Source organism: Capra hircus, chromosome 8 (genome assembly GCF_001704415.2).
Source record: "Capra hircus breed San Clemente chromosome 8, ASM170441v1, whole genome shotgun sequence".
NCBI classification, from domain to species: Eukaryota; Metazoa; Chordata; class Mammalia; order Artiodactyla; family Bovidae; genus Capra; species Capra hircus.
In genome coordinates this window covers 56,518,423-56,540,083 of record NC_030815.1, presented here as the reverse complement: position 1 = coordinate 56,540,083, position 21,661 = coordinate 56,518,423, and the positions used below count along the sequence as shown (strand labels likewise).

The 21,661-nt window shown below is 40.0% G+C and overlaps 1 long non-coding RNA gene across 1 annotated transcript; it reads left to right on the top strand.

The window, feature by feature from the left end:
• Positions 1,087-7,879, top strand: LOC108636639. Its single transcript, XR_001918503.1, has 3 exons — positions 1,087-1,164; positions 7,572-7,682; positions 7,846-7,879. It is a non-coding gene; the product is annotated as an uncharacterized LOC108636639 (long non-coding RNA).

Sequence of the window (21,661 nt, the reverse complement as noted above, 5' to 3'; positions counted from 1 at the left end):
GAGAAAACAATCTTTGATTAGATTGAAAAAGCTGAAATAGGGGTAGGAGAGAGAGAGGGAATTTTAAGTCCATAAATAATATCGGAAATTTAAAAAGTGCCATTCATCTGATGCCCAAAGACAGCAATTGCTTGACTTTGTTCTGTAGGATAATGTTATCTCAACGTGAGGTGAGAAGTATAGGAAATTCTCAGAGGACTGCAAAGCTTCTCGGGTGATCATCTCTGGGATTCCCCAGCGCTCCACAGCATTTCTACAAAGCCTAGACTGCCATTTCCTATGCATACCATTCTGAGCCAAAAAGCAAGCATGGTGCTAGGCATAAATCTGGAGAAATATAGGCTATGGGAGACCAATATCAACTTTGATTCCCCCGTATGAAATTAAGTATTCCTCCTCAACCATTGGCAGTAGAAATGTTTTTGTCAACCATATCAATGTTATGTCTTTAATAAAAGAGAGAAACTAGTTGATGTTACTTCACTCGTTGAGTGAAGAGCTAGGGACAGAAACTATAAGTGCATTTTAAATTGGCTAATCTCAAATGACTAGAAGGCCAAGTGAAAGTGTCTCCACAGCATCATCCAATAACCCAGCTGGCCAGTCACACAGACACAACTTACAATCGCTGAGCATGCAGTTGCTCCTGCTCCAGGGCCATTTGTGGGTGGGTGGAGTGGGAGAAACGAGGAATCTCTCCTTGCAAAGCTGTCCCCTTTCTTTCTTTCAGCTCACAGTGAGCTTTCTGTCCACTCAGATGAGTGCACATGAAGGCTGCAAAGTCTGCAAGACTTTCCTGATTAGCATCTAAATCCTTTGCCCCTATCTCCTCTTTCCCAAACTTAAATCAATATTTTTATGTGTACATGTGTATCTACTTTCTCTTAATTGACTGTGTGTTAATCTTATTTCCTCCATTAAATTGTGAAATTCCTGAGGGTAAAAACCATGTCTAATCTAGTCTGTAAATTTCCCTTAGCACCCTGTTCAGAATGCCGGGCTCAAGCTAAATGAAATCACGGCTCAGAGAGAAACACCAGGGCCCCCGGCACTGCAGGCTCAAAGGAGTCCATGAGTTCCAGGTGAGTCTGTTCCAAGGCGGCTTTTCTTTGAGCTCCCTTCAGCCTTCTCTGGGAACAGCTGCTGGGGGATGGTCAGGAGGAGGTAAGTTAAACTTTAATTGGTTCCTGAGGTATGCAGTTTTCTTCATGATGCACACGTGATGGAGGGAATTTTAAATAGACTCCGACACTGAATCAGTAGACATAGAATGGAGGAAAAAAATCATATTGATCAAAAGATTTTTTTAAATAGCATCTTATATAGAAGTAAGGATTAGTTCCCTCAAAATGTTGGTCTGTTTCCAAATCTATAATCCTGATATCATATTTGATAGTCTCTGTTTTCTATCTTGCGGTAATTCCTAGGCAGAATGATTTACTAAACTATCATTTATTTCATCATCATCATCTAGGTGAAATAAGTAATCAATAAGCTTCTACTTACTAATTTTAAAACTACAGACTATAGTTTGAAGTTGGTTAAATAGATTTAACCTCTGTTCTATGGAGTTTTAAATCTAAAAATAAATCTTATGCCTGAAAATACACTAACTCTGAAAAAACAATATAAAATTGCACATTCACTGTATAGTTTGGATTACTCTTTTTATTTTTACATGTAGCAAATAACAAAAAGCATCATGACATTTACGGAGGAAGAATTATTTTTTTATATAGTCAAGAAAGTCTTTTTTGTAGGGAATTGATTTGGTCATTAATTAATGAATATTTATGTGAACCCCAGGCACTGCTTGGGGTTCAGCAATGAACAGATCTTAAAGAGATAGAGCAGAAGAAATCAATTAGAGCAGTGGGCTGGCTGGATAAAGAGGGCAAATTTACTTAGATGAATCAGACGAGGAAGCAGTGGATAAATACTCTTGTGAGACAAGATAGAAGCAAGAGCACAGGATAGTCTACAAACCTGAACTCAGGTTTCAGCCATCTCAGTTGGTCCCACAGCTCGTCAACTGTGGGGCTGATTATGGGCTTGCTAGTCTGGGCTTAACTTGGAATGACTCAGGTCTTCTCAGAGTGGTCCCTCACCCTCTAACAGTCTACTCTGGGATTTGTTTTCACGGGGGCAGCAGAGTTCCAGGAGACTGAGTGGAAATGTGAAAGGCCTCTTGAGGCCTAGGCTTGGAACTGATATTCTCTGACTTCCAAGGCAAACTATTGGTCCAAGGATGTCACGTGGTCAGCCAAGAATTAAGGAGCCAGGGAGTAGATTCCACTTCTTGATGGAACTTGCTTCTTTCAAGTGCTATTTCAAAAGGTGTGGATGTGAAAGAAGTGGAGAATCATTTATTTGAAAATCATTTTCATTATGATTTATTATAGGACACTCAATATAGTTCCCTGGGCTATACATAGAACCTTGCTTATCTATTCTGTATTACTTTGCATATGCTAATTTAAAATTCCCAGCCCGTCCCTCCCCATGGCAACCACAGGTCTGTTCTCTATGTCTGTGAGTCTGTTTCCATTTCATAGACAAGTTCATCTGTGTCATACTTTTGATTCCACATATAAATGATAGCATATGATATTTGTCTTTCTCTTTCTGACTTATTTCACTTAGTATGATCTATACATCCATCCATGTTGCTGCAAGTGGCATTTTATCCTTTCTTATGGCTGAGTAGTATTCTGTTGTATTATTTGTATGTACCATATTTTCTTCATCCATTCATCTGTCAATAGAAATTTAGGTTGTTTCTATGTCTTGACTATTGTAAATAGTGCTTGCTATGAACACTGGGGTGTATGTATCTTTTTGAATTATAGTTTGGCCCAGATATATGCCCGGCAATGGCATTGCTGGATTATACAGCAGCACTATCAGAATAATTTTTGCAACTAGTTTATCTCATTGTTAACTAATATTTTTTGGTTATAATGATACCTTTGATCTCTCTTCAAAAGAAAATTAATACTCAAAATATTTCATATTGGGATATTTTTCTTGTCAGAATATATTTGTCAGAGAGTGCTTGTCATCTTGCAGGCTAATAGCTATATTTTTGGAGATTAACAGCAACAATATTCTTGCCAATCTTTATAGATATAAAGTGGTAGAAGTTGAAAAATAAGCATTTGTGCTCCATTCTATCTACATATACGCTCACCTCTTTGTCTAGTTTTGCTCCTCAGCCTGGAAAGGAGAAGCTGTCAGATAGTGTGTGGGCTGCAAATCTATCTGGTGGTCATAGGGAAGTATCTCAGAGACCCTGAGTGTAGGTCCCATTCTCTTTTCCTCTGTTCCCCACATCCTGGATAAATAGATCCCATGGGCCAAGGTCATCAAGGGTCATCAAGGTCTCATTTTAGTTCTACTAAAATTGAGTCATAGATTATACTGGGCCTTGCTCTGAAACTTGACTCTTCTCTCAGGATTAAGATTCGAGAAGTGGAAAGTATGGTGGTCTGTAAGGATAAAAACAAAGCCTCCCAGTCGAAGAGTCGGACACGACTGAGCAACTGAACTGAACTGAACTGAACTGAGGTCTCTGCTATAAACCAACTCTTACCAAATAGCCCAACACAATAATCATTTTCCTTGCCCAGGTGGTGCCTTAATTCTCCTTCAAGTAATGTCTGTGTGTGTAACTCTCTCAGGAATATAGTAAAGCCACCAGAATCTCATCATAATTCCTAACAGTCTCCCTAATACAGTCTTCAGGCCTTTAAGCTTATCCAAAGTGATGTAAATAAGGTTGTCAGCTGAACGTAGCCAGAAATGGTTAAGAGAGAAACAAAATGGAAGACAGTGTCCAATGAGAAAATGTTCCCATCTGCGTGACAACTTACTGATTTTAGTGTGAGCAACTTTGGCCAGAATTTTTCATTTCATTTTGCATGGTTTCTTGTTTTCTTACATGTCTTTTGAAGCTTCCTGAGCTTAAAAATATGGGAGCTAAAATGAAGAAAAATAGGTTTCCATGAATTTTCCCTCATTCTAGCCCAAAATTCTTAGGCCTGCATCAACCCTATTTGGTGATGTCTCCCAAGATGGCATCACAGAGGCATCCTCTGATATCTCAGTGATGTGGCTTGGGAAATGAGAATATTCTAGGCAAAACTCTATCAATTTCCAGTATCAGTAGTTTCATAATAAAGATGACATGGATCCCTTGCAATTACTAGATGAGTCATTTCTCAAGTTACCTTCATTTCTGATTTTTATCCCTTGTAGGGAAACAGAAGGAAAAAAAAAGACAAACATTTAAGATCGTAGCTACCAGTAAAGGATGGTGACTGATTGATCTTACTTTTAAAAATCAGGAGCTCAAGCTGAGCTACCACAACATGAGGAATATTGTGTCCAACTCTTTGCAACCCCATGGACTTATACAGTCCATGGAATTCTCCAGGCCAGAATACTGGAGTGGGCGGCCTTTCCCTTCTCCAGGGGATCGTCCCAACCCAGGGATTAAACCCAGGTCTCACACATTGCAGGCAAATTCTTTACTAGCTGAGCTACAAAGAAAGTGCAAGAATACTGGAGTAAGTAGCCTATCCCTTCTCCAGTGGATCTTCCCATTGCAGGAATTGAACCAGGGTCTCCGGCATTGCAAGCGGATTCTTAACCACCTGGGCTATGAGGGAAGCCCATAAACAACAATAGGTGAGAGCGATAAGGAAAACTTACAACAATTATATAGCATTCTGTCATATTTAGGCGTGCCTACTGAGATAGGATTAAAGTTACAGCCTAAACAAGTAAGAATGAGGGCTCCTAAGCTATTAGTGCTTATTTTCTATCATCAGAACATTAGTTTTTAAAGATATAAATAATACACAAAACCAGCTTATAGAGTAAAACTTTTAGAAGATGCATTGAAAATTTTTAGATGCTTAGAATAGTACCTGACATTGTATGAAGGGTTAAAAATTATTCACTGTAAGAAAACAGGGGGCAAAAGATAAAAACATTTGAAGATTTTAGGCTACCAATATAGGATGGCGGCCTGTTAAAAACTGTTAGCAGTAAGAAGAATACCATCTGTCTGCTTTCCTTCCCTATTTTTCAGATGCCTTACTGTCATATAAAAGTTGGAAGAAAGAGGTTCATTCCCAAAGTTGCTGCTGCTGCTGCTAAGTCGCTTCAGTCGTGTCCGACTCTGTGCGACCCCATAGACGGCAGCCCACCAAGCTCTGCCGTCCCTGGGATTCTCCAGCCAAGAACACTGGAGTGGGTTGCCATTTCTTTCTCCAATGCATGAAAGTGAAAGTGAAAGTGAAGTCACTCAGTCGTGTCCGACTCTTAGCGACCCCATGGACTGCAGCCTACCAGGCTCCTCCGTCCATGGGATTTGCCAGGCAAGAGTACTGGAGTGGGGTGCCATCGCCTTCTCCCTAAGTTAGCTAACCATATACAGATAGAGTGATATGGACAGTTCAGAGTCAGCAAAAACACCTCAAAGTTAGGTTTAGTGAAGAGACAGTATAGAGGAGGAGAAAACGACATCCTTTGTAAACCACATTGTAGAATTTGGCATCCACAACTGATCATCTTACTGAGTTGTATGCAATATAGACAGGGTGGTTGAACAAAGGAAAAGGTGTTGTGGACACAAAATAGAAATAAATGCAACACACTCATGTTGTGGAGAGATGAGTTTTTCTTGTCCCTTAACAATGAACAGCTGATGAGGTTCAAGGAAATTCAACAGTTGTACCTGATTCCTATTCTACACTATCTTTCCTTAATGGATTTAGCAGGGACTGGAAAGAAGTACACTATAATTTCAATTCTCACTGTTATTTTGGAAACTAATCAGGGAAAAGAGGGCCAAAACTTTTAAGACTTAAAAAGAAAAAAAGAAAGAAATGTGGCTAAACTGAGTCCTAAAGACAGATGTTTTGATTGGCAACCAGGTAGGCAAGGGAAAAAAAATTATGGAAGAAATATTCATAGGTGGAAGTTCTGAGTTTCCCAAAGTTTTATTTAAGAAAACTTTTATCTTGGTACTTTCCTTTTATAATCTAAAGTATTTTCATGATTATTACACTTTATAAATGATGATTATTATCACCTTTCAATTATTACAGTTTATAGATGACTGCACACCTTGCTTGTGACTTATAGATATTAATGGCATTAAAGGGTTGATTGGGTGGAACAGTGTACCATAATCTGTATCAGCCACATAATGCCCCATAATAATCAAATTCAAATAAAAAGCTTGTTTGCCATGTAAATACCCAGCTACTTACCTCCCTACCTGCCAAATAACAACAATGTGCCTAAGTTCAGAGACCTCACTAACTCCGAGTTTTATGTGAAGTGAAGTGAAGTCACTCAGCCGTGTCTGACTCTTTATGACCCCGTGGACTGTAGCCCACCAGGCTCCTCTGTCCATGGGATTCTCCAGGCAAGAATACTGGAGCGTGTTGCCATTTCCTTCTCAGGGATCTTCCTGACCCAGGGATCGAACCCAGGTCTCCCACGTGGCAGGCAGATGCTTTAACCTCTGAGCCACCAGGGAAGCCCCAAGTTTTATATCCCCATCTAATTGTCCCTCTGACACCCCAGACAATATATCCCCAAATAATGTTCATTACCTTTCTCCAGGGTCTCAAATAAACTTCTCTACTTGACTTTGTTCTTGTTGTAATTGGCTTTTTCATTCTCCTGATTACCCAGGGCATCTACTTCTCTTCTCTTTGACTTTCCTCTTCCCACAACACATGTCATTGCCAAATCTTTGAAACTTTACATTTGTAACCTTTAGCTTTCTTCCCCTTCTGTGTTTACTCCAAACTCTTAGGTCAGAGTTAGATGGATGCTAACCTGTTCTACTGAAATAGTCTAATAACAGGTGTCCCTATCACCACATCTCCCCCTACTATAATCTACTATATGTGTCACTGTCAGACTCGTTTATCATTCCCTCATTCAAAAAACTTGATGATTTCCCTTGGGGACAACATGGCACCAATTTGTGGCCAGACAGCACACCTAAAGTTCTGTCTCTGCCACTTTTTAGGAATGTTCTCTCAGGCAAATAACTCTTTTTATCCTACCTTTAAAATGGGGATAATTATTATTATAAACCAGATATGTATGAGCCACTCTGTATGAATGCATTTATCTATATTATCTCAAATTTGTCAACTTCCTGGCATGATAAATACTGTTATTACCATTTTAAGAATGGAAAGACTGGGGCTTGGAGGTAAGTGAATTGCCTATCATTCCAAGACTAGGTGTTTCAGCTCTCTTTGGGTGAGTCAAATGCTCAATATATAGAAAATATGTTCCAGTGATTGCTACAGATGGGAACATGTCGGGTCATACTCAGGGCTTACTGATTTGGGGCCCAAGTCATAAATTACAGGTTTTAAGGTATCAATGGTTCTGCAAGGTACTTCCTATTATTGAATAAGCTTCCAACCATATGTCCCAAACTATTCTTTGGCCAGAGCTTCACCATCTGGACATTATTACCAAATTGATGAATTAGTGTGAGAAAGTGTCTCTTTTATTTCCTCACCTTTCCACAGGCAGCTTGAGGCCTCAGCTGAAGAAGAAAAGGACCATAAGCAGAATCTATAAATGGTGAAAGCAAACTGTCAACTAGAATATATTCAGAAATCCTCTCAGCCTAATGCATGGTAATGATACAATAAATAACACTGAATGATTAAATCAATCAATGGATTTTATAATTCATCCTACTTTTATGCCAAGGCTCCAAGAATTTCAATTCTTAAACAATGTATCATCACAGTAATTAAATTATCTTAGTTGTTGGATATTTTTTGTATTCCTTTTCAGTTCAGTCACTCAGTCGTGCCTGACTCTTTGCGACCCCATGAATCGCAGCACACCAGGCCTCCCTGTCCATCACCAACTCCCGGAGTTCACTCAGACTCACGGCCATCGAGTCAGTGATGCCATCCAGCCATCTCATCCTCTGTCGTCCCCTTCTCCTCCTGTTCCCAATCCCTCCCAGCATCAGAGTCTTTTTCAATGAGTCAACTCTTCGCATGAGGTGGCCAAAGTACTGGAGTTTCAGCTTTAGCATCATTCCTTCCAAAGAACACCCAGGACTGATCTCCTTTAGGATGGACTGGTTGGATCTCCTTGCAGTCCAAGGGACTCTCAAGAGTCTTCTCCAACACCACAGTTCAAAAGCATCAATTCTTTGGCGCTCAGCCTTCTTCACAGTCCAACCCTCACATCCATACATGACCACAAGAAAAACCATAGCCTTGACTAGATGGGCCTTTGCTGGCAAAGTAATGTCTCTGTTTTTGAATATGCTATCTAGGTTGGTCATTAACTTTCCTTCCAAGGAGTAAGCGTCTTTTAATTTCATGGCTGCAGTATTCCTTTTGGCTTTTGATTTTTCTACTTTTATTTTACTATCATTATAGCAGTAATATATTCAGGATAATTAACTTTCTTAAAATGTTTCATCAAGGATAACAGGGGAAGAAGGGGTAGAATGAGAAAGAGAGATGGAGAGTGAGTGAGTCAGCCAATATTATAGACCACTATTCAATAGACATATAAGTTACATATGTATCTATTTTTCCCCACAGTGTTTAAAGATTTTTATTTTATACTTGAATATAGTTGATTTCAAATGTTGTATTAGTATCAGGTGTAAAGCAAAAGTGGTCCAATTATAGACACATATATTCATTCTTTTTCAGATTCCTTTCCAACATAGGTTGTTACAGAATGTTGAGTAGTGTTTCCTATGCTATACAGTAGGTCCTTGTTGGTTATTTTATATATAGTAGTGTGTGTATGTTAACCCCATTCTCCTAATTTATCACTTCCCCCAACATTTTCCCTTTTGTAACCATAAGTTTGTCTTCTGTGTCTGTTATGCTTCTGTTTTGTAAATAAGCTCATTTGTATCATTTGTTTTGATCCACATATAAGTGATATCACATGATATTTGTCTTTGTCTTACTTCACCTAGTAAGATAATCTCTATGTCAATCCATGTTGCTGCAAATGGCATTATTTCACTTATTTTTTTTATTTTTTTAAATATAAATTTATTTATTTTAATTGGAAGCTAATTACTTTACAATATTGTATTGGTTTTGCCATACATCAACATGAATCTGCCACGGGTTACACGTGTTCCCCATCCTGAACCCCTCTCCCACCTAATAATGGCTGAGTAATACTACATTTTGTGTGTGTGTGTGTATATATACACACCACATTTTCTTTATCCATTCATCTGTCGATGGACAACTAGGTTGCTTCCATGTCTTGGCTATTCTAAACAGTGCTGCAGTGAACACTAGGGTGTATGTATCTTTTAAGTTACGGTTTTCTCTGAATATATGCCCAGGAGTGGGACAGCGAGGTCATATGGTAGCTCTGTTTTTAGTTTTAAAGGAAACTCCATGCTGTTCCCCATGATGGCTACACTAATTTACATTCCCACTAACAGTGTAGGTGGAAATGTAACAACACACCCTCCCATGCATTTATTGTTTTCAGATTTTTGTGTTGGACTTTCTGACTGGTATGAAGTGATACCTCACTGTAGTTTTGATTTGCATTTCTCTAATACATAACTATGTTGAGCATTTTCCCATGTGCTTTGTGGACATCTGTATGTCTTCTTTGGAGAAATGTCTATTAGAGCTTCTGCCCATTTTCCAATTGGTTTGGTTTTTTACATTGAGCTGCAAGAGCTGTTTGTATATTTTGGAGATTAATGCTGTGTGGTTGTATCGTTTGCAAATGTTTTCCCCCATTCTGTATGTTATCTTTTCATGTTGTTTATGGTTTCCTTTGTTGTGTAGAAAGCTTTTGAGTTTAATTAGGTCCCATTTGTTTATTGTTTTTATTTCTATTATTGGGAGATGGATCCAAAAAGTCAATTATTGAGATTTAGGTCAAGGAATGTCCTGTTTATGTTTTCCTCTAAGAGTTTACAGTATCAGTCATATTTAGATCTTTAATCCATTTAAGTTTATTTTTGCATATAGTGTTTAGAGAATGTTCTAATTTCATTCTTTTACATGTAGCTGACCAGCTTTCCCAGCACCACTTATTGAAGAGACTGTCTTTTCTCCATTGTATAGCCTTGTCTCCTTTGGCATAGATTAACTGACCATAGGTGTACAGATTTGTTTCTGGGCTTTCTGTCCTGTTTCATCAATCTATAAGTCTGTCTCTGTCCTAGTACCATACTGGTTTTGATCACCAAGCCAGAAAGCCTTATTCCTCCAGTTATTATTTTTCTTTTTCGAGATTGCGTTAGCTATCTTGAATCTTTTATGTCTTCATAAAAAATTCAAGATTTAATTGCTCTAGATCTGCAAAAACTTGCCATTGGTAATCTGACAGGAATTGCAGTCAATTCGTAGATTGCCATGGATAGTATACTTGTTTTGCCAAATTGACTCTTCCAATCCAAGAATAGAGTGTATCTTTCCATTGGTTTGTGTCATCTGCAATTTTTTTCATCCCAGCATCACATAATTTTCATAGTATAGATCATTTCCTCTATAGGTAGGTTTCAGTTCAGTCTCTCAGTCATGTCTGACTCTTTGAGACCCCATGCATGCCAGGCTTCCCTGTCCATCATCGACTCCCGGAACTTGCTCAAATGCCTGTCCACTGAGTTGGTGATGCTATTCAACCATCTCATTCTCTGTTGTCCCCTTCTCCTGCCTTCAATCTTTCTCAGCATCAGGGTCTTTTCCAGTGAGTCAGTTCTTCGCATCAGGGTAGCCAAGGTATTGGAGCTTTAGCTTCAGAATCAGTCCTTCCAATGAATATTCAGGACTGAGTTCCTTTAGGATTGACTGGTTTGATCTCCTTGCAGGTAGGTTTATTCCTATTTTATTCTTTTGTTGCAATGGTGAATGGGATTGTTTCCTTAACATCTCTTTCTGATTTTTCATTGTTAGTATACAGGAATGCAAGAGATTTCTGTATATTAATTTTGTATCCTGCAACTTTACCAAATTCCTTGATGAGCTCAGTAGGTTTCTGGTAGCATATTTAAGATTTTCTATGTATAATATCATGTCATCTTCAGAGTGACAGTTTTATTTTTTTTCCAATATGGATTCCTTTGATTTTTTTTTTTTCTGATTGCCATGACTAGGACTTGTGAAAATAACTTTGTTCCATGCTAATAGAAATGCATAAGTTAAGTGAAGAGCGAAAGGCTTTGAAACACATACTACAATTCTTTGCCGTCTACACTTCTTTCCCTCTAGTTTATATTAGAATAAAACACAAAAACAAACAAAAAAAGGTTGAAATAGGAAGATATTCAGCATAATGTGCTTAACAATTTAGGTGTGGTTTACCACCTGGTGGAGGCCAGCAACCAGAGTAAGTGGGAGCATTCTGGGTATCCTGATTCTCAGAGCAAGAGCCATCCATACTGGCACAAAAGCTGGAGTCCCACATGAGACAGAAAACAGTATCTCTTGTATCAGCAACTGGAGCAACTATCTGTGAAATGGTGTCCTGGCAACTCTGTCCCATGTGCTCCCGCTGTAATTGTTTGTAAAATGGTGAAAGCAAAGAGCATTTTGAAAATCTTTCCCTAAACACTCACTGGAAAATGTGAAGTGATCAGTCACCCACTGCAGACAGGAGGCATCAGTGACAAATAGCAGCATTCACCTGTACCTGAGCCTCTGAGCAAAGTGTTTTCAGGGACCTGGAATGGAGAAGAAGTGGTCTTCATGGCAAAGAATCTAATATAGCTATACATCTTGGATTCTAAGTTTGTGATAATTTCAGAGTCTTGGGTCAACATGTATTGCATATCAAACCAAATAGCCCAGTATCTGAACTTTTTCTTTTGCATCTGATTTTGCTTTTACCAATATGTTTCCATGGTGGTTTGGAGCCTGAGAACCTCTAGAACTTAAAGATATTACCTACCTTTATTGGGATATTTGCAGATGGTTTTAAGAAATGTTGCCATGAAGGCAAGTAGATTGCCCATACAACCTGCTTTCAAAAAGAGGCTATGAAATTTGAAAAATAATATTTATGTTTTACTTCTGTCTAATGAGAATGATTCAGTCCTAGGAAATAAATTACAGAGTCTTCAGCTGGGAAAATCCTTAGATGCTGTTTAGGTTGTCTCAGTCTCCAACCAGTTTAGGAGCACTTTGTAGGCAGGTATCTAAAAACACTTTCAGTGATGATAAGTAAATAATTTTGTAAATCAGATGGTTTCATTTTGGGTACAATTCTTAATCTTCACTTCTTTCACTCTCAAGCCCTTATAATACCAAGCTTAAATCCTCACCAAATAGTCTTGTTTGCCCAAACTATGTCTATATTTTTCTCAGTTATTAAATGTGATTTCCATTCACTCATTCATTTGAGTTTATATAATCTTTAGATTTTGAATTTTTTTAAAATAAAGAATTCATGGGGATGAGATCAAGATGGTAGAGGAATAGCATGTGGAGCTCACATCTCCTACAAAATCATTATAATACATCTACAAGTGGAACTGTTCACACAGAACATCCACTGTGTGAACAGCCAGAAGAAGACCTCCGACTTCCAAAAGGACAAGAAAACCTCCAAAACATCAGGTAGGACAAAAAGAAAATAGGAATGGGGATAGGACTTGTGCCCCAGAGAGGAAACTGTGGAGGAGGAAAGGTTTCTACACCCTGGGAAGCCCCTTCATGAGCAGGGAGATTGACCTGGGTGGAGGAATGAGCAGGGCTTCAGAGCCTGGGAGGGAAGCATGGCAGTGGGTTTGCAGGAGTTAAAACAGGGAAAGTCAGCACTGTTGCCCTTCCCTCCCCAGGGTGAAGAAGTTGGACTGTGGTAACAGAGGATGTACTCAGAAAAAGCCTGGGCCCATGAGAAAGGCAGGGTGCCATTACTAGGGGGCTGTACAAGGAGAGGGGCAGCGCCACCATAAAAGCTTCTCTCCCTGTGAGCACTTTTGGGTAAAAACAATACCACTTACAGGGCTTCCCTGGTGGCTCCACAATAAGGAATCTGCCTACCAATCCAGGAGATGTGGGTTCTATCCCTGGGGTGGGAAGATCCCCTGGAGAAGGATATGGCAACCCACTCCAGGATTCTTGCCAAGGAAATCCCATGGGCAGAAGAGCATGACAGGCTACAATGGGGTCACAAAAGAATGGAACCTACTGAGTGACTAAACAACAGGAGCTCTGGGGGTGGCAGGGAACGAGTCACCAGTGCCACTAAAAAACCCAAGTGCCAAAGGCTGCCCCCGCCATCCAGGAGCACACAAGGGTCTCTGCACCTGCACGACACACTGAGGAAAGAGGCAGTAAGCACCCAAACTCCAATCAGCCCCTTGATTCTGGACAAGACTGCAGAGTAAGACAAGTTTACTTCCTCTCACAAAAACACCAAGATCACAAGTCATTGCTGAGCAACCACTCATAGAGAAGATTGGAAGCTACTAAAACAGATATTCTATATCCAAAGACAAAGGAGAGGTCACAAGGAAATGGTAAGAGGGGATCATATGTGGTATAATCAAATCTCATACTCACCAGGTGGGTGACCCACAAACTGGAAAATAATTATGGTGCAGAGGTTCTCACACAAGCGTGAAAGCTCTGAGCCCCAGGTCAGGCTGCCCAGCCTCACAGTCTGGGATTAGGAGGAGGAGTCCCTCAGAGCAGTTGGGCTTTAGTGCAGAACTCCACAGAACTGGGGGAAACAGAGATTCTACTCTTCAGCATACACAAGGCCTTTCCCAGGGGGGGAAAGCAGAGACTTCAACATATCCAAACAGCTTATGCAGTTCTATGTAAAAAACACAAACCACCCTATCAAAAAATGGGCAGAAGTCCTAAACAGACATTTCTCCAAAGAAGATACACAGGTGGCCACAAAGCACATAGAACGATATTCAACACTGCTATGTATTAAAGAAATACAAATCAAAACTATAATGAGGTATCACCTCACACCAGTCAGAACAGCCATCATCAAAAAAATCTACAGACAATAAATGCAGGGGAGGATGTGGAGAAAGGGGAATCCTCATGCACTATTGGTGGGCATGTAAGCTGGTGCAGCCACTATGGAAAATAGTATGGATGTTCCCAGGAGTGGGATTGCTTGGTATATGGCTATTGTAAATAGTGCTGAAGTGAACACTGGAGTGCTTGTAATCTTTTTCCCAGAGAAACCATAATTCAAAAAGATTACAAGCAACCCAGCGTTCACTTCAGCACTATTTTCAATCGCCAGGACAGGGAAGCAACCTAAATGTCCATCAACAGAGGAAAAAGAAGACGTGGCACATACATACAACGGATTATTAACCATAAAAAGGAACAAAATCAGGTCATGTATAGAGGTCAGAATCAGGTCATGGGCCTAGAGACTGTCATACAGAGTGAAGTAAGTTGCAAAGAGAAAAACATCATAGATTAATGCTTATATGTGGAATCTAGAAAAAAATGGTATAGATGATCTTATTTGCAAAAGAAATAGAGACACAGATACAGAAAACAAACATATGGATACCAAGGGGTAAGCAGGGAGTGGGAGGAATTGGGAGATATACTGAAACATATACACTAAAGATGAAAGTGAAAGAAAGTGTTAACCGCTCAGTCATGTCTGACTCTTTGCAACCCCATGAACTATAGCCTGCCAGGCTCATCTGTCCAAAGTGTCCAACACTGCTGATACTGTGTATAAAATAGAAAACTGATGAGAACCTACTGTATAGCAGAGGGAACTCTACTTAAAGCACCATGGTGACCTCAATGGGAAGGAAGCCCAAAAGGGAGGGCATGTATTGTATATGAATGGCTGATTCATTTTATTGTATAGTGCACTCATCTCACATGCTAGTAAAGTAATGCTCAAAATTCTCCAAGCCAGGCTTTAGCAACATGTGAACCGTGAACTTCCAGGTGTTCAAGCTGGTTTTAGAAAAGGCAGAGGAACCAGAGATCAAATTGCCACCATCGCTGAATGATCGAAAAAGCAAGAAAGTTCCAGAAAAACTTCTATTTCTGCTTGATTGACTATGCCAAAGCCTTTGACTGTGTGGATCACAATAAACTGTGGAAAATTCTGAATGAGATGGGAACACCAGAGCACCTGACCTGCCTCTTGAGAAACCTATATGCAGGCCAGGAAGCAACAGTTCAAACTGGACATGGAACAATAAACTGGTTCCAAATAGGAAAAGGAGAACATCAAGGCTGTATATTGTCACCCTGCTTATTTAACTTATATGCAAAGTTCAGTTCAGTTCAGTTCAGTCGCTCAGTCATGTCTGACTCTTTGCGACCCCATGAATCGCAGCACGCCAGGCCTCTCTGTCCATCACCAACTCCCAGAGGTCACTCAGACCCACATCCATTGAGTCCGTGATGCCATTCAGCCATCTCATCCTCAGTCAACCCTTCTCCTCCTGCCCCCAGTCCCTCCCAGCATCAGAGTCTTTTCCAATGAGTTAACTCTTTGCATGAGGTGTCCAAAGTACTGGAGCTTCAGCTTCAGCATCATTCCTTCCAAAGAAATCCCAGGGCTGATCTCCTTCAGAATGGACTGGTTGGATCTCCTTGCAGTCCAAGGGACTCTCAAGAGTCTTCTCCAACACCACAGTTCAAAAGCATCAATTCTTTGGCACTCAGCCTTCTTCACAGTCCAACTCTCACATCCATACATGACCACAGGAAAAACCATAGCCTTAACTAGACGGACCTTAGTCAGCAAAGTAATGTCTCTGCTTTTGAATATGCTATCTAGGTTGGTCATAACTTTCCTTCCAAGGAGTAAGCGTCTTTTAATTTCATGGCTGCAGTCACCATCTGCAGTGATTTTGGAGCTCCCCAAAATAAAGTCTGACACTGTTTCCACTGTTTCCCTATCTATTTCCCATGAAGTAATGGGACCAAATGCCATGATCTTCATTCTGAATGTTGAGCTTTAAGCCAACTTTTTTACTCTCCACTTTCACTTTCATCAAGAGGCTTTTTAGCTCTTTTTCACTTTCTGCCATAAGGGTGGTGTCATCTGCAAATCTGAGATTATTGATATTTCTCCCGGCAATCTTGATTCCAGCTTGTGTTTCTTCCAGCCCAGCGTTTCTCATGATGTACTCTGCATATAAGTTAAATAAGCAGGTTGACAATATGCAGAGTACATCATGAGAAACGATGGGCTGGAAGAAGCACAAGCTGGAATCAAGATTGCCAGGAGAAATATCAGTAACCTCAGATATGCAGATGACACCACCCTTATGGCAGAAAGTGAAGAGGAACTAAAAAGCCTCTTGATGAAAGTGAAAGTGGAGAGTAAAAAAGTTGGCTTAAAGCTCAACTTTCAGAAAAATAAGATCATGGCATCTGGTCCCATCACTTCATGGGAAATAGATGGGGAAACAGTGGAAACAGTGTCAGACTTTATTTTGGGGAGCTCCAAAATCACTGCAGATGGGGACTGCAGCCATGAAATTAAAAGACGCTTACTCCTTGGAAGGAAAGTTATGACTAACCTAGATAGCATATTCAAAAGCAGAGACATTACTTTGCCAGCAAAGGCCCGTCTAGTCAAGGCTATGGTTTTTCCTGTGGTCATGTATGGATGTGAGAGTTGGACTGTGAAGAAAGCTGAGTGCCAAAGAATTGATACTTTTGATCTGTGGTGTTGGAGAAGATTCTTGAGAGTCCCTTGGACTGCAAGGAGATCCAACTAGTCCATTCTGAAGGAGATCAGCCCTGGGATTTCTTTGGAAGGAATGATGCTAAAACTGAAACTCCAGTACTTTGGCCACCTCATGCGAAGAGTTGACTCACTGGAAAAGACTCTGATGCTGGGAGGGGTTGGGGGCAGGAGGAGAAGGGGACGACAGAGGATGAGATGGCTGGATGGCATCACTGACTCGATGGACGTGAGCCTGAGTGAACTCCGGGAGTTGGTGATGGACAGAAAGGCCTGGTGTGCTGAGATTCATGGGGTTGCAAGGAATAGAATATGACTCAGCCAATGAACTGACTGAACTGACTGAACTGAACATTGTAAAGTAACTATACTCCAATGAAAATTAATTAGAAAAAACTCTACAAATAATAATTGCTGGAGAGGGTGTGGAGAAAAGAGAATCCTCCTACACGATGGTGGGAATGTAAATTGATACACCAACTATGGAGAATAGTATGCTGCTGCTGCTGCTAAGTCGCTTCAGTCGTGTCCTGACTCTGTGCGACCCCATAGCCGGTAGTCCACCAGGCTCCACTGCCCCTGGGATTCTCCAGGCAAGAATATTGGAGTGGGCTGCCATTTCCTTCTCCAAGGCATGAAAGTAAAAATTGAAAGTGAAGTTGCTCAGTCGTGTCTGACCCTCAGTGACCCCATGGACTGCAGCCTACCAGGCTCCTCCATCCATGGGATTTTCCAGGCAAGAGTACTGGAGTGGGGTGCCATTGCCTTCTCCCAGAGAGCAGTATGGAGGTTGCTTAAAACCATAAGAACTACCACATGGTTCAGCAATCCCAATCCTGGGCATTACCTGGAGAAAACCATAGTTTGGAAAGACACGCGCACCCAATATTCACTGTAGCCCTAATTACAGGAGCCAAGACATGGAAGAAACCTAACCACCCATCCTCAGAGGAATGGATGAAGAAGATATGGCACATGTGTACAGTGAACTGTTACTCAGGCATAAAAAATGAAAGATAGTGCCCTTTGCAGCAACATGGATAGACCCACAGATACCATACTAGGTGAAGTGAGGCAGAGGAAACCAATTTCATATAACTCCTATGGGAGTCTAGAAAGATGATAGACATGAACTCACAAAACAGATTCACAGATGTAGAGAACAAATTTATGGTTACGATGGGGGAGGGTTCGTTGATGTACACACTACTGTGTTTAAAACAGATGAGCGCCAAAGACTGTGTAGCAGAGGGAACGCTGCTCTGTATCCTGTAATAATCTGTAAATGGGAAGAGAACTTCAAAAGAGAACAGATACATGTATGTGTACAACAAACAGCTGAGCAAAGAAGAGAAGCTAAAGGCAAAGGAGAAAAGGAAAGATATATCCATTTGAATGCAGAGTTCTGAAGGACAGCAAGGAGAGATAAGAAAGTCTTGCTCAGTGATCAATGCAAAGAAATAGAGGAAAACAACAAAATGGAAAGACTAGAGATCTCATCAAGAAAATTGGAGATACTAATGGAACTTTTCATGCAAAGATGGGCACAATAAAGGACAGAAATGGTAGGGACCTAGCAGAAACAGAAGATATTAAGAGATGTGGCAAGAATACACAGAACTATACAAAAAAAAATCTTCATGACCCAGATAACCACAATGGTGTGATCACTATGTGAAGTCAAATGGGCCTTAGGAAGGATCACTACGAACAAAGCTAGTGGAGGTGATGAAATTCTGGTGGAGCTATTTCAACTCCAAAAAGATGATGCTGTGAAAGTGCTGCATTCAATATGCCAGCAAATTTGGAAAACTCAGCAGTGGCCACAGGACTGGAAAAAGTCAGTTTTCATTCCAATCTCAAAGAAAGGCAATGCCAAATAATGTTCAAGCTATTGCATAATTGCACTCATCTCACACGCTTGTAAAGTAATACTCAAAATTCTCCAAGCCAGGCTTCAATAGTACATGAACCGTCAACTTCCAGATGTTCAAGCTGGATTTGGAAAAGGCAGAGGAACCAGAGATAAATTGCCAACATCTGCTGGATCATCAGAAAAGCAAGAGAGTTCAGAAAAATATCTACTTCTGCTTTACTGATTGCACCAAAGCCTCCAACTGTGTGGATCACAACAAACTGCGGAAAATTCTTAAAGAGATGGGAATACCACACCACCTGACCTGCCTCCTGAGAAATCTGTATGCAGGTCAAGAAGCAACAGTTAGAACTGGACATGGAACAACAGACTGGTTCCAAATAGGAACAGGAGTATGTCAAGGCTGTATATTGTCACCCTGCTTATTTAACTTATATGCAGAGTGCATCATGAAAAATGCCAGGCTAGATGAAGCACTTGCTGGAATCAAGATTGCTGGGAGAAATATTAATAACCTCAGATACACAGATGACACCACTCCATCTTAATTCACTTAGTATATCCCTTGAAGGGCCATCCATGGTATTATTAATATCTGCCTACTTCTCCTTCTCTCTTCAGCAACCATCTTAGTTTAAAATGTTATCAGCATTCAGCGCCCTTTTCACTGGACTCCCCAGGTCACTTCTGTTCCCATTGCATTCTAGTCTCCACATCATAAAATCAGACCATTCCATTCCATTGCTTAAAACTTTCATGACTCCTGGAATAAACACCAAAACTCTCCACATGCTGTCTCCATCTACATGGTCTTCCTTCTGCCTGTCACCACAGTGTGAGTTTGGGCTGCTACCCAGCTGCTGCAGGCAGGCATTGGACAGTACCACATGCTCTCCAGTCTCAGGGCTATGAGAGTTCTGGCCCCTGCTCTTCATGTCACTAGCTTTGCCACGCTATGCGTGTACATGCTAAGTCGCTTCCATCATGTCTGACTCTGTGCGACCCTATGGACTGTAGCCTGCCAGGCTCCTCTGTCCATGGGAATCTGTTTCATTTCAAAAGTTTTCCCTGACTCTCCATCCTAAAATGGACACAAATCTGTGGAATCCTTTATCTTTTTTTCACAGCATGCATTTTTAACACAACTAAGAGTTTGCATGCTGCAACTAAAAATACCACATGCTACAAAAATGATCAAAGATCCCTCATACTGCAAGTAAGACCCAGCACAGCCAAAAAAATAAAGAAAGATACGTGTTTGCTCGTTTAATAAATTTTTGTCTTTGATGCGACTGAGGACAGAAAGGAGGATCTGTCTTTCTCCAACACTTTCTCTGCATTTCTAAGCAGAACATATTGTTTGGCATATGTAGATGCTTAATAAATATTTAATGATTGATTGAATAAATGAATGCACTTCCAGTTTCTATTAAATGTACTAAGATCCTTCAAAATATTATGATTGAATTAAATAGGGATGTGATTGTTAAAAACTGTTGACCTTGGAAATAGTCATACAGTGATTTCTGTACTTCATTATGGCCTTAAAATAACTCTGTATTTATCTCTTTTTTGAATGTTTAGTTCTCTGTTTTTCACTATTTTTAAATTTTCATATAAATTCTACAAAAACATTTCCTCAAAATAAAAAGGTTGATGAAAGAATACAAGATTAGCCCTCACTATCAATTCACTATCAATACTTTGGCCACCTGATGTGCAGAGCTGACTCGTTGGAAAAGACCCTGATGCTGAGGGCAAAAGGAAAAGGGGGTGACACAGGATGAGATGGTTGGATGGCACCACTGACTCGATGGGCATGAGTTTGAGCAAACCCAGGGAGATAGTGAAGGACAGAGAAGCCTGACGTGCTGCAGTCCATGGGGTTGCAAAGAGTTGGACACGACTTAGTGACTGACAGCAACAACAATCAATTCAGAATTTGACCCCATATGAACATGAACCAAGTTTGCCTGTGTTTTACTAAAGGAAAACATATCTGAATCAATGAAATAGAGTATTTTAAAAAAACATGCTTTCAATTTTTGTCTAGCTATGAAATCTTGAATAAATTAACTATTGATCACTTCATTTGTATATAAAATGCAACTATTATTTTAGAGAATAATTGCAAAAGTCTATAAAATGATGATTATAACTGGAACATTGATAGGAAACTACAAGTACTATATATGATTATCAAATTAATTAAGAATGCAAATACCATTGCAAGGGAACATTTCAACCTAAAAAAAGGAATGTGTTCAAATAATATGGATAAAATAAATCTCACAAATTATACATGTGGTTATTAAAGTTTTCCCTCCCTATTTCTTAAATTAAGGTTCAGTAAAATTTCGCTGAGCTAGTTTGAATTACAGCCTATCACTGAAAGCAATAAGACAACATTTAAAATACAAAAATTTTAGCTGATAGTAATTTACAAAAAATTAACATATTAAAGACTCATTCATATTTCAAAAGCCCCTAATTTGGCTGTTATGTTATTATCAGAGGTTGGCAAACAATAGCCTGCAGGCCAAATCTCGCTGGCCATTTGCTTTTGTATGGCCCAGCAGCTAAGAATAGATTTTTACCTTTTTAAGTGGTTGAAAAGATCAAAAGAAGTATATTTTATAACATGTGAGTGTTATATGAAATTAAAAATTCAATGTCCATAAATTAGGTTTACTTGAACATAGCCATGCTTATTCATTTACATATATCTATGGTAGCTTTTGTGCTACAACTGCAGAGTTGAACAGTTGGGACAAAGTCTGTATGTCCTAAAATATTTAGTATCTGGCTCTAAACAGAAAAAGTTTGCCGACTCCTGTTTCTACCATGGTATCATATCTAACCTGTTATGTATTTTGGTCCTTTGGGGATCTATGGGTTCCTCAATCCTGCACTTTTGTGTGCCAAGGACTTCCATGGTAACTCAGATGGTAAAGTGTCTGCCTGCAATGCAGGAGACTCAGGTTCAATCCCTGGGTTGGGAAGATCCCTGGAGAAGGGAACGGCTACCTACTCCAGTATTCTGGCCTGGAGAATTACATGGACAGAGGAGCCTGG